This window comes from Hetaerina americana, unplaced genomic scaffold (assembly GCF_022747635.1).
Source record: "Hetaerina americana unplaced genomic scaffold, ioHetAmer1.1.p SCAF_4, whole genome shotgun sequence".
NCBI lineage: Eukaryota > Metazoa > Arthropoda > Insecta > Odonata > Calopterygidae > Hetaerina > Hetaerina americana.
In genome coordinates, this window is record NW_027286985.1 from 36,527,054 (window position 1) to 36,540,491 (window position 13,438).

At 37.1% G+C, this 13,438-nt stretch overlaps 1 protein-coding gene across 5 annotated transcripts in view; it reads right to left on the reverse strand.

Annotated features, from left to right (window-relative positions):
- The window catches only part of Trhn (tryptophan hydroxylase), a 137,248-nt gene that overhangs the window by 61,294 nt on the left and 62,516 nt on the right, over window positions 1–13,438 (reverse strand). The window contains exon 1 of one of the 5 annotated variants that reach the window (XM_071589914.1): window positions 12,353–12,372. The exons of 3 other annotated variants lie outside the window; for them this stretch is intronic. The gene's annotated coding sequence lies outside the window, so the exon portion shown is untranslated. Of the gene's footprint in view, window positions 1–3,445; window positions 3,570–12,352; window positions 12,373–13,438 lie in introns of those variants that run through there. One more of the 5 variants, XM_071589915.1, reaches the window with a different exon arrangement.

Consider the following 13,438-nt stretch of genomic DNA (forward strand, 5'->3'; position numbering starts at 1 on the left):
ATATGTTTTAAGTTCAGATAATCACTGCATTTAGTTGGCATTACTGCAATTCCTGGCATACGCAATCCACAGTTCCATACACGGATGTAGGGACGGATACAATTTCATAAAACATTTGTAAAGGGTTTTTCATGTAAGCCACATACCACCAGAATTTTTTCTGTCAGCACTCGCACGCTTTTTACTTCCTTCATCTATCTATATTATGCAAATAGTTTGCCAAGAAAAGCAAAAATATCCCCTTGTTCATTTACGATCTCTCCTTTGCTCTTAACAAGCACAGTTTATTGCATGTGCTGCATGTGAATATTTTAGGCTCTCGGCCAGGAATATTGCATCATCTTCCCATGGAATAACGCGTGAAATCACATCTCCAATCTCAACACTACTGTATTCATGGATCCTTCTCTCATCCAATTACCAATGCTGGCAATTCAATGCCCATTGCACTATGCATCCTTGTTTCACACTATTATTTATTCAAAACCAATGCCCTTAGGTCCCATTCACTCACTTCAGACATAAAGGTAAAATTTTATAAATAAACGACCAGATCAAAACATTCATCTCTGCAAGTATTTTAGAGAACGTTTGTTTCTGAAGACTTCGCCACCCGGAGAAAAAATAATTTCAATTAACCGGTCAAATTGAAAAAACCCAGTCCTTTACTCAGAACAAAATTACAACGCGAGCTATTTTTTACTCAATTTATCCTGAATGAAATTACTCATCGCGACGTTGCCATTTTTTAAATTGACTTAAGAACGATCACTTACTAAGAACCTTAAAAAATAAAATAGGTGACTTAATTTGTTTTGAAAGAAATAATTTCACGATCTAATAAAGAAAATCTAATGGTTAATGCAAACACACTTACTTAATTAAGTCCCACGTATTGTAGGAAATCCAACGTATATGCATATTTGATGAAACAATAATATTTCAAAAATAACAGTACACAATCCTGTTGGGCGAATAATTATCCTCTGGAATGTTGAAAACGCGACGGAACACTAAATGATGCCTTAAGATATCATAAAATGAATCAAGGATGAGAAAATTCACCTTCTTCCTAATTCCTGTAGGCAAAGCAATACCTATTACCTGATTACATCTAAATGTGATGTGTCTTCAAACAAAATTTTGGAGTGATGTCACTACAACTTAAATTTCCTGCATTCAGAAGCGTATTTGATCTGTTGACCATATAATCTTTAATACATCTTGATAATACAAATATGAGCATGATTAAATATAGCCGTTCTGGAATATTAAGTTTAAATTATCGCTTCATGGAGAAGAGACTTGTGTAAAATAAAAAACGGAAAACAGCTCAAATTGAATAAAATTCATCTACCTGATAAAATCAAAACTGATTTAATTTAACGCGCACATATTTTTCGCCACATTAAAAACGCAGTAATTTAAAATTAATTCCCATTTTCTTATTTATTCTTACTTAAGCTCTTAAGTAAAATTATCCTAAACGCAACTGGAGCACACTAATGAATTGAACTTCTAATAAAATTATTCCACGATTCTCATCGCTATTTATTGAGCATTGATAAAAAATAAAGTTAACAATTCCCTCGATCCAAACGATTTTTTTTAGTATTATAAATAGTATTAGGCACCAGTAAAGGCTAAGGTATAAAGAAATATATTTATTTAAAAACTTAAATCGTCCAATGTTACTTTATATCACTTACATTTGTGGCTTTCATCAGCTTCGGAATTTCGAAACTAACCAGCAATTAAATCAAAAGTACGCCCGCAGCTGAGATTCAAATTGACTGAAGCAGACATAGATTTCGATCAATCTAAAAAAGTGTATCAAATAAGTCAAAGAACTTAGGATAAATATTTTGAAAGATTATCGAATTGAAAGTGATACCACGTTTTTGTGTTCTTTAGATACAATATCTTTAAAGTTTAGAGATACTCAATATTCACATTATGTTCCTATTCAACTACCATCCATATTTCACTTACTAATTTTTAAAATGCTGCATGGAGTTCTACAGCGCCATGCTAAACCCTCCAATTGATGACAGGATAGAGTAGTACGGTATTTTTTCTATCAATCGCATTTGGACTTCAACATTTACAAAAATTCAGAAAAATCAAGAATTAGGTATTACAATGCGTTGTCCTGTTTTTCAAGGATGAAAATTATTCATTCATACAAATATTTTCTGGTGATTAGGGCATGAAGTGTTCTATATTTTAGTTTTACTTTTAGGAGATCGCAAAGTGGTAAAGTTTCCCGTCCATAGCTACATTATATCTCATTTGAAGTCAATAAAAAAGTAAAATAAAGAAAGGAATACATTTCAATGCTTTAAAATGTTCTTAGCAGTACTAAGTTTTAAGTCCTTTACGCAATAAGGGAAAAACCCTATTTTCCTACAATCATGCTATCTATATAATGCCATCACCAATACGTGCCTAGCCCAGCCATTTATGACCCTCTTTCTTCATTTTTGGAGTAATTTTATTTTTGCAATGCGCTTACGAACAGCGATAGATGGAATGTCAGGCTTTTGGAAGACACTCAACTGAAACCTAATTTCCTGAAACTAAGAGTATTCCGTTTTTTCACTTTTTGAATTGAATCCACTGTCAAATGAGATATGATTCACTACTTAAGTAACTGCACTGAGAAGTTAAGCACACATTTTAAACATAGGATGAAAAATAACGTTTTATGGAGTCTCTAAACAATACGTTCAAACAGAAACCTCCGTAAAGCACTTCTTTGCTTCTTTTCTCCGACTGATATGATACACTAGCATTACCTCTCAGGCACCAATAAAGAACTCGCATTGAAAACATCTCTCAAATGTCAGAGTGAAAAAAGGTTCCCTGGCAGCAAGCACACGCATGCACAATGGTGTCCGATTCAACTAATGAGCATAACATTTAGACTTTTCTTATTAGTTACAATGAGTTTGAATATCAACGGAAAAAGTCGGAATTTTAAAGATAAGATCATTTTATTTCCTCAATATTTTATGATAAAATACGAGATTTACTGGGTATTCTTGAATTGAACGGGGAGAGGAAATATAAATAGACAACACACTGACTCTGGCCGAATCCAAAGGTTGGGCAGAATCTTTTGAGGGTGGACATTCCTGCTTTTTCGCTGTGCCAAAAAAAGGTACATCGAAATATTTTCCTCGTGGTCCCAAAGAAACGAAAACTTCTCCCGGACGCAACGGCGCACCCAAGTATGAAAACGCCTCCAAGGTGCCGCGGGGCGGCCAATTAAAATAAAAACCGCAAACGTTCCGAGATGAAAAGAGAAAGAACCCTTGCCCCGGGCCAACAAAAAAACGAGCGCTAATGAAGATCATAACATCGCGTCTGAAGCACTCGAGAGGAAGGAAGGAAGGAAGCAGGAGGAGAGGAACACCTAAAAGAGAAGCAATATCGGCCTCACCTGTTGAGTATCCGCGAGGACCAAGGAGAGAGGTTTTCGAGTCGACTCCCGTCAGCCAGCGAGAAGCGCAGCAGATGATCCAGAGAGAGGGAAGGAAGAAGAAGGAGGGACTGGGAGCCCGTGGGAAGGGGGCGTGGGAGGGAGTCAGGGTCTTGAGGGTCCACGGAAGGGGGCGAGGCGATCTTCTTATAGGCCGCCGCCACCCCTTTTGGGCGCGCCCTCCACTCACGGGCATGGCGGCAGCTCCCGTCCGTCTCCGCCCCAACTCACCCCCTTCCAAACCTCCCCTGTACTCCCTCAATTCTCCTCCCCGTCTCGTCCCTCGTAACCCTTAGAGGGATGGCTCCCCCTTCACAAGGGGGGATTTCTACCCCACCTCGTGCGCTTCTTTCTTTTCCCCCTCCTTGGAAAACTTCTCTCTCTCCACCCCCTCGATAACAAGTTCAATTGCAAGCACGCAGGAGCCGCATTTAACGACTCCACAGCGACTTGCATTAAAACGTACAGAAAAAATGCATCGGTGGTTCAGACGTCAAATATTCTATTGTATTCACCACTCTACAAGACCCCATTCATCCAAAGTTTTTATGAGAAAAATGGAAACAATTAAAAACCTTCTACTGCCCCGTTCTAAGGCGTTTAGGGTGGAGCCGAAGGTTAAATTTAACGTGAAAGAAAATAGGGTAAGTGAATATCCTTCATGGGATATTAAGTCGAAATCAAATGAGTCGCAGCATTATTTCCGGTGAATATTATCCCAAAAAAGTTTCATTAATTATTCCGTCGTTGGGGATTTGAATGCCAACTGTACTTGTGTGAGTTAAACAATGAACAATTTCTTAGAAAATAATCGAAAACCAGTGACTGGCTTTAAAGTGGCGTTTTTCTAAAAACTAGTTTTAAAAAAGTACAAAGCACAAAGCTGCCTAAATTCATTCTAAAACGACCGCATGGAATTCAATAAATATACATATATTACCGCATTTCATTAGATACAAGAAGTTAATTTCTAAACCTTAAAATGCTATATCAAATCAATTCCTTCAATGAACGTAATTAGTGAATGAATTATTTCCGATTTAATCCAGTAGCTAATGACAATATATCTTTCATAATTTGCAGAATGAGATATTTCTAATTTATCTAATAGTGTTTCCTACTTTGGACTCTTTAATGGCCATCGGCTAGACTTCTGTCTATGATGATCGTTCAGTGTTTGAGGTGCATATTAATCTAAATTTGAAAATTTTTCATCAATGACCGTCCAAAAATCTTGCCATTTTGAGACACTCGCCGGTGAGCTATGGTTCTGAAATTTGGTATGAAATAAGGTGGCCAGAGGGAAATAACCGACAGAATGTAATTAAAAAATATCTAAATCAGGCCAACGGAAATAAAATAAATGAAAAGTTTACAAAAGGCTTCAGGGACGGAACCTCGGAGGGAACCAGAATTGAACAATGATGATGCCGCAATAGACTGGGGAGTTCGTTACCTAATTTTCACTCTTTATTAAAAGAATTTGAACTAAACTAAAGGTTGTTGATCAATTAGCAAAAACTAATAGGAATAGCTTAACTAGAGCACTCCCAAATTCTAGCCATGTGTGGTAAAGTGCACTCCATGGTACACTCCACATAGCACGTAAACATTAAAAAACTATGAAATTTTGGATGGTTACTTCTTAATGTGAGAGTGGTTAGAAAACACCCAGGGAATAAATAGTGTTTCGAAATTTTTCAAAGAATCATCTGACCGGAACCGTGGAGCTATTTCAGGGAGGATCAAACTGTATGGGCAGAATATTTCCTCCATTCTTTAGAATATTTTTTGTCTCCTGATATTTTCTTCTAAAAATCAAATGATTAGTATATTATTTGATAATTGTCTCCAAGAAACGAATGTTTGGTGCCATAAAACGGTTACTGTATGTCTTATTTCGCTACATTGCAGGTGAAAATAAATTATTCGCTAGGTGCAAACAGATGTTACTTCAGAATTGTGATCTAAAGTGGGATACTTGCTGGACTGTAGAGTCAGATACAACTATCCATCTGCTCGGTAATGCACATAACCGTGTTAAAATACTGTATTTCAATATTCGTTCATCATGGAAAATTATTGCTGTAATTATTTCATTTACACATTTTGGGAGAGCATAAAAATAGCATAAAGCATAACTTCAAATATTAGGCTTATGTACCTGCTAATAATTATAATGGGGATCCTTTAGTTGAACCTTTCCTCGAATTTTCTCGTGACTATCCTTTTCTCCGCTGATTTCCGAAGAGAAATATACGTCGCTGAACATGCCCATATAAACTTCCTTCAATTGTCAACGGACGGTAATTTCATCAAGTTTACACTCATAAGAGATTTCACTTGACCGAAATTAAATTGATTTTTTTAACGGTTTTACGACGTCGGAAACATTACACATTGCCTGGGTAAAAAAAGTGCAAAACTATCTCAAGTGCACATGCAATGTAATTAATTGGGATTGAAATACCTAATTCAAAGTTGAGAGCAGAGGGACGGTATGTTTTCCAATCCGAAAATTTCTCTACCGAGCTATACAATATTTTTTTCAATATCCCTGTTTTAAATTAAGTTAGAACATATGTTCTGAAATGCCAAACGCATCCTCAAATAAAATAACATGAACATTTTTTGCAGTGTCTTTGATTGCGATGTAAAAAATTAAAGGAGGAATTCAAAAGACCACTATTCCTTCAGTTGAATTTTAATTTTTTGAACTGAAGCTTTTCAACCTTATCAAACATAGTTCGCCGACAAAAATAAGAAACGTGACGTAACGACTTATATATATATATATATATATATATATATATATATATATATATATATATATATATATATATATATATATATATATTATGGCATCAAATGTTGGGGAAAGTGTATTAAACTATAACCAAAACGATGAAAGAGTTTCCTAATTTTCCGTGTGTCGCCATCCACTACAATATCCTGCATGATTTATCAAATACAATTTGAAACTTGCTATTAATTTTTGAATAAAACATTTCCATATTTCCCTGATGTTTTTTTCTATATTTTTATTAGTAATTTCCAATTAGCACACTCCAATTTTATTTTTCAGGTATAATTGGCCACACTATACATCGGTCGTCGGATAAAATATAATCAGATTGTGTTTAGTGAGGCAACTGTCTGTCGTAAAAAATAACTATGAGATCTCATGTTACCATTTTAAGCGAATTATGTAATTTATTTTATTGAACATATTTTAGCCTAATTTATCCTTATCTAGATGATCCCTCGTATATTTTATTGCATAAAGAGAGCATAATTGCATTAAATCCCAATGTATCCTTGAATTATTCATGCAGTTAAATTACAGTTTACACGTGCAAAACAGCCCGAAATGAGCGTAATCAGTCTAAAGTTGATCGGTCAAAACGATCAGAAATTCTACTTCTATAATGCCTGTTGCCGGGAATAAGTAAATATAATAATTAGAGATAATGCGTGCATAACAATTAGCTTGATTCATTTGTCAGTTCCTGCTGTTGTTGATTTACTCAACCTGTGTGATCTTTCGGATAACAGTTTCTTTCTGAAAAATCACAGGCGGTACATGGAAAGGAAGTGAGCCCACTCCACCCTGATGCGTTAATTTTGCACATCATGAAGCTTGGTATTATGAGACATTTAATTGCTGTAGTAGTATTAGGTGTCACTTTTAGACACCACAGTGATGAGAATATATTGTATTGATTGATACTCGGGGAAAACGCAGCATTCTCCCCCCGATCGGGATTTGAACCCATGAAATTTGGGTTACTAGAAAGGTGTCTCATCGATCCTAATGCCGAAGCCGTCTCCATTAATAGTTTCCCTATGGGATCGTCAGAAACCGAAAAAAAGCAAAGGGACGTCCAATCGCTCTTCACCTCTTCTAGTACATTAACGCCCCATCGCACAATCCACACTCCCTTTACAATCCTACGATGGCGACAAAGTGATCCAAGGCGTTCTTCCTCCTCTTCCCCGAGTGTGCATCACTCCCAAGGGAGGGATCCCTGGTCCAAACTGCCTCCTCCAACCTCCAAATCATTTCTTCCCTCGCCCTCTTTCCTCTCCCGTTCTCCGGAATGACGAGCACTCCCCTCCCACCCCCGCCCTACTCCAATCAATCTCTCGGAATAAGTGCTGCCTGTTGATTGCCACCATCTCCCCCTTAGGACGCAAGCATTATCGTAGCGAGGGATGGAGGCCGGCTGCTACATCATTCATCTCCGCCTCCGCGGGAAATCGACTTCCCATGGCCTCAGGGAGTGGTAAATGCGGTATCCCCTCCGCATGTTTCCCACTGTATTGACACACATAATATTTTTTGCGACACGGAAAACATTTAGGCAGCAGTAAGCCACATGTCGGCATATGGGAGTGATAATAAGCTGCTTGGACCGTTTTAGGACTCGCCTAATGCCTTCTACGTGAGGCTGAATGGATTTCAGATACGATCTTGTGCGAACCCGTCCGCTACAAATAAGGGAGTGTACAACGTCTGGCTCGCACTTGTAGCACAATAGCAGTAATCTTCAGCTAAACATTTGATTTTCAAAATCCGACTTTATACGGACATGTTTAAAACAATGAACAACGAAAACATCTGTACCGATGGATCAGGTATATTAAAAAATTTGGTCAAAAATTGCAAGCATGAAATCCGAAACGAAATTTCATATTGCAATTCACCCACATACTTAAGGCTCCCATTTTTATACCGTAATTGCAGCGTACCTACGTTTTCCATCAATACTTCATTCGGCAGACGCTTCCCTGAATACTTTTCTTTTGAGTTCATCCTCCATCGAGTCATCATTTTTTCCGCATCTACTCATTCACCCCGTGTTCATCGACGCCCGTACCTGTTCGTTCTCCTTTTTTTTCCGCCACAGACGGTGACAGCAATCAATCGACCGACTCTCTTCGGCGACAAACCCAGCGAGGAAATGGTGTTCACCGAGAGACAACGTCCAGGATAAAGCGACCCATTCGAAGCGAGAAAGAGCGGACCGATTGCAAAGGATGCCGGGCGGGATTTCCTCCCTCGACGGACTGGTTGACGTTTCAGAAGTAGCGTTGACAATTTAATCGCTAATTAATTAAATTTTTAAGGTGTATGACATTGAATAATAATTCACAGGCTTAATACGCGCTTATTATTCTGTTACCAGATGAAAATATTTAATATAGCAAAGTGGGGATTACTCTTGCTGATGATTTCGCAGTAGCATTATGTTTTAATTTGATGTAACTGCAGCATTATGCTTGAATGAAGTGTGATATTTCTTTCGTATTTCGTCTTGTGAAACGACGCCATTATAATGTTAGATCATTTTTATAATTACTGCTAGTATCTTTCGACTTCCCCGAGAAAATATAAACGATTTTTTTGATTCCATGTCTCTGGCTCTACATATCCAATTCGTTAACTTTGCAGATTTCAGATCTTACACGAGCCAATTAGACTTATGAGCCTACTGTGTACATTTTCGATACGTGGATCGAATGGATGGTTGCAAACGATGTATCACGTGCAATCCTGCCAGTAAAAATAAATTAGAAAAAAATTAAGTGCAATAAAATTCAAGAAAATGATTGCTAGGCGTGCCGATTGATAATGATGCGACACACTTGGGAGGAAATCCTCATTAAAATCCCTTTTTGCTCGCATCATCTTAAAAATCTCATTCAAAACTTCTTCTCCTATGCTGTAAAAAAATTCCTCCTGTAATTACTTAAAACAGTCCGCCGAAGATAATATAGCGGTCTGATTTTAATTAATAGTTATTTGGCTAATATTTCTCAAATATGTGGAAGGCTACACTTAATATAATACAAAACGAAGAATAGCTCTAAATAAAAGCCATCATATAAAAAATCATGAAAAGGTTAATAAAACACTGTCCTTCCACTAAATGAATTAGGTAAACCCAATGAACTTGCATAATTCAATTCATAATTCAAAATATGAAGGAAAAATATACTTGAATAAAAACTCTGAATTCATCCGTTTTACTAAACTCCTATTTTATATCCTAAAATTTAGCGCCACACGGAATAAAATACGTTTGAAAACAGCAATAGATGGCTGCAGAGGAGCAGCAGGAGACTCAATTCATCACATGGATTTGATTTCATCACCCTGGTGCCTCGATGTCCATTTATAGGCCTCCTCACAGCTCGTCTCACTCTGGGCCTAAGCCTAGCAATATTGGGACACAGTTTTGTTGCTTACGGTACTCATTCAATGTTAACGCACACGTAATTTCAATCGAGGCTAACGACGAGGGCCGTTTGCTTCTTAAGCCCTCGTAAAAGGTGAGCCTCTTGAAAATCCCAAGGCAGTCCAGAATCTCCGCTGCTTATCCACAACGTATCTCCTCCCGCCATCCTCCAGCACCTCTTCCCTTGACCTCTTCGTTACGAGCACTCCACTCATCAGTTTTACTACTGAACCAACTTCAGAGTCACGAGGGGTATCCTTGTCTGCTCTGTTTCTCGTTACCAACTAAGAAGAAAACCCATATCTAATAAGATGTGCTATAATAAACAATAAAAATTTAGCTTTTTTTACAACAGGTGAATATCTTCGGTAGTGATGCAAATTGTTCGCGTGTGGTGAAAACAGAATTTACTTTGAAAATAATCCTTTCGTAAATATGACGCAAAGATTTCAAAGCTAAATTTTGGTAATTACTTAATTAATTAATCAATTAATATTTATCAAAAATGTTTTTTATACGATGTACAAGTTGATGTTTAAAGTCGTACAAACAAGTAAATTGTTAAAATTGACGTTGTTGCTGATGATGGCCACGTATTGGCCAAAATACTAGCATTTGAGTTTTTTCTTTTCGTATAAAAGAACCCTATTAGTTTTCGGTAGAAACTATATCCAAGATCTCTTACTTCTGATTGTATTTTTTTGGTTACCTGTATTCCTTCTCGCTATAAATAACTGTGGCGCTCCTCCTGTGAGAGGAGGTATATAAACACACTGTATATATTTATATAAATATATATTCCTACAGGTATATAAATACGAGAATGTCTATTTTCCATTTTCATTGTATTTACTAACAAATGAATCTGTACTTTCATCCAAATAATCTTATACTCTCTTTATCTCATCTAATTTGAAGAGAGGCAAAATTAGAGAAGCCATTGAGAAATCCAAATAATAATTTTGAGTACCTTATCTGCATACATTATTATTAAATTATATACATGGACGGACATTAATACAGATAGTACATTATAGAAACTAATGATAATGCAATGGATTCCGAAACATAGGGCCCTGAAAATCACTCCTTATATATTAAAAAGTGGCGCAGTAAATCTATCCCAAAAGATTTCCTTCTTCATATTAAATATATTGCTCCAAATCAAGCATTATGACTGAAATTAAGAGCTGAAAAACCAGGTCGTCGAATGAATTAGCCTGGAATAATGTACGAATGTTTCTTGAGTACGTATGTTTCTTTCTGGGCAAAAGAGCTGTTCTCAATTATGATCTAATTGACGCAATTTCATATGGTAACTAAGAACGAACCCATGAACCGTCAAAGACCCCAAGAAAATAGTCAACAGGAGGAGAAAAATCCTTCGCAATCGTCTCTCGTTCCATCAGAAGAAAATCATATACGCGTGTTTACTTAGGAATACAGGAGAAACAGGGAAATACATCGTCAACTAAAGACAGAATCATGTAAGTATTTTCAAAGTGGAAATGATTCTCAAGTGTTCTTCCGCCTTTCTTGTCGCTGGCATATATTTTTGCGCATTCTCCCCGAAGCTACAAAGTTATACTTTTATTTCGAATCCGACCTCGCGGTCTTATGCTAGCAGTCCCGTCAACCGTGCTCTTTTACCACCGCCATGCATTAGCCTCTCCAACCTCCGTCGCCAGCAGGAACACTCCCCCCTTTGACTGCGGTGACCCTCATCCCATCCTCTCTTAAGTGGGTGAGTGCGTGTTACCGCCAGAGAAGAAAGAAACCGCCCCTCTTCACGGCCTCCGTTATCCGAGAAGCAGGTTTTTTTCTGTTTTAATCCCACATTTGGGCTAACGCGGCAATACCTTAAATGTCTATTTACTCATTCAAGAGCCGAGAGGTATTTCCCTTTTTTAGAGGCAAGTACCCTGCCGCGTGGGTTTGTATGTGCGTGTGTATTACTTAAAGCTAATGGGAATAGTGTATTTATTTATGCATGCCGATAACGATGGCTTATAGTGTTAAAGACGGCCTTTAGGCATCGGAACACCTGTATATTCTTTTTCTTTTAGAGCTCATTTCTTAGCCCTCTGTACCATACCCGGCGAATGTACATGTGTGTGTATTTGTGTGTTGGTATAGAAATAACATTTTACTAATGCATAAAATAATGCATATTTGTAATGGAGAAATTTCTCCAATGGGATTTCTCCAATGTGGCGGTGCAGAACGTTCATCATCACAATAATGGGGCGCACCAAACGAATTAGACACAAAAAAAGAGTCCCAAAATAAAAATTCTCTTCTAAAAAATATTTCTCTACCATTTACTTTAGTGAAATAGGAGTGACTCACACCGACGAAGATGGCCACCGATATAGTTTGAAAACGTGAATCGTATTTATGCTCTGTTTGTGTGTGTGTGTGTGTATATATATATATATATATATATATATATATATATATATATATACACGCACCTTTATTTTATTTTATTACATATAAACACACACGCACACGTCAATATTATATACAAATAAATAAGAGGTCTGTCCGGAGCTATCGGTCGCTTCCCCTAAATACTACTACTTCTAGGATCCAGCCATGCAATATTTTGATAAAAATAACCTACCTAGAACAATGAGGCCTTCGAGGTACTCCCCTTGGAAGCTCACTCACATATCCCAGTGTTTCCTCCACATACTTTTCAAAACAATCGGCAAAGTCTTTTTTTGGAAAGGCCATCAGCTGTCTCGTCGCATTCTCCATTATCTCATCAACGTAAAGAATTGCGTGCTGCAGTTGCAGGGGACGTGCTCCAAGCTGCAAACGATGATCATAACTGGAGATGAGTCATGGGTCTACGGCTATGACCAACAGTCGGTTGTATATATATATATATATATATATATATATATATATATATATATATATATATATGTATATGTATATTTAAAATTTCTGCGGGTCTATACGTACACAGATATATTTTATGTATACATCCATCTACGTTCAGTAGCTTGGAGTAAATTGCGAGAGTTAAGTTCAGTGTGGAACTTAATTCCCTTTCGTGATGATCAAGGATGTGGATAAGATCATTCAAGTTATGCAAGCCGTCTGAAAAGGATAATCACAGAGCTAAGCGTCTTGAAATAGAAATGAGGGAGCGACCTAAGTGATTCAACAAGTGTTCTCTTAATGACTTGTAATTTCGACGGAAAAATGATAGATGCATAAAATATAATCCAAACTTTGCTTAAGAGTGCCATTAAAAACAGAATTAAACACTGAGAATTTAGTCCGTAAGTTCATGAGCGTGCAACTAGGTGACAAAACAGGTCTTCGAGCATAAAATTGAGAGGGTAATTTAATGAACATTAAACTGAGTAGCCTAGATTTATGAACTGCTGCCATAATCTTAATATGAACCGTCTTTAATTGTCATGAGTTTAAGTCTTACGAGAGGTGGAAAGCGTTCATTGAAGTCACAGATTCACGTAATTGATTTTATATTTTCTTGATAATAGTTTTATTTCACCGCTTTCATCCTTCGGAGGCCTCTCATCTATGAATGCTGCCTCAGGAATTGACATCAAACTGATTCTACTTCTCTTAAGTGAGATAGAATAAAGTCATGTCAATTGATGCTAAGAAAATTAATATGGATTGGCATGCTGGCACAAAAATAAATGGCCAGTCGAGTTAAATATCTAACTGT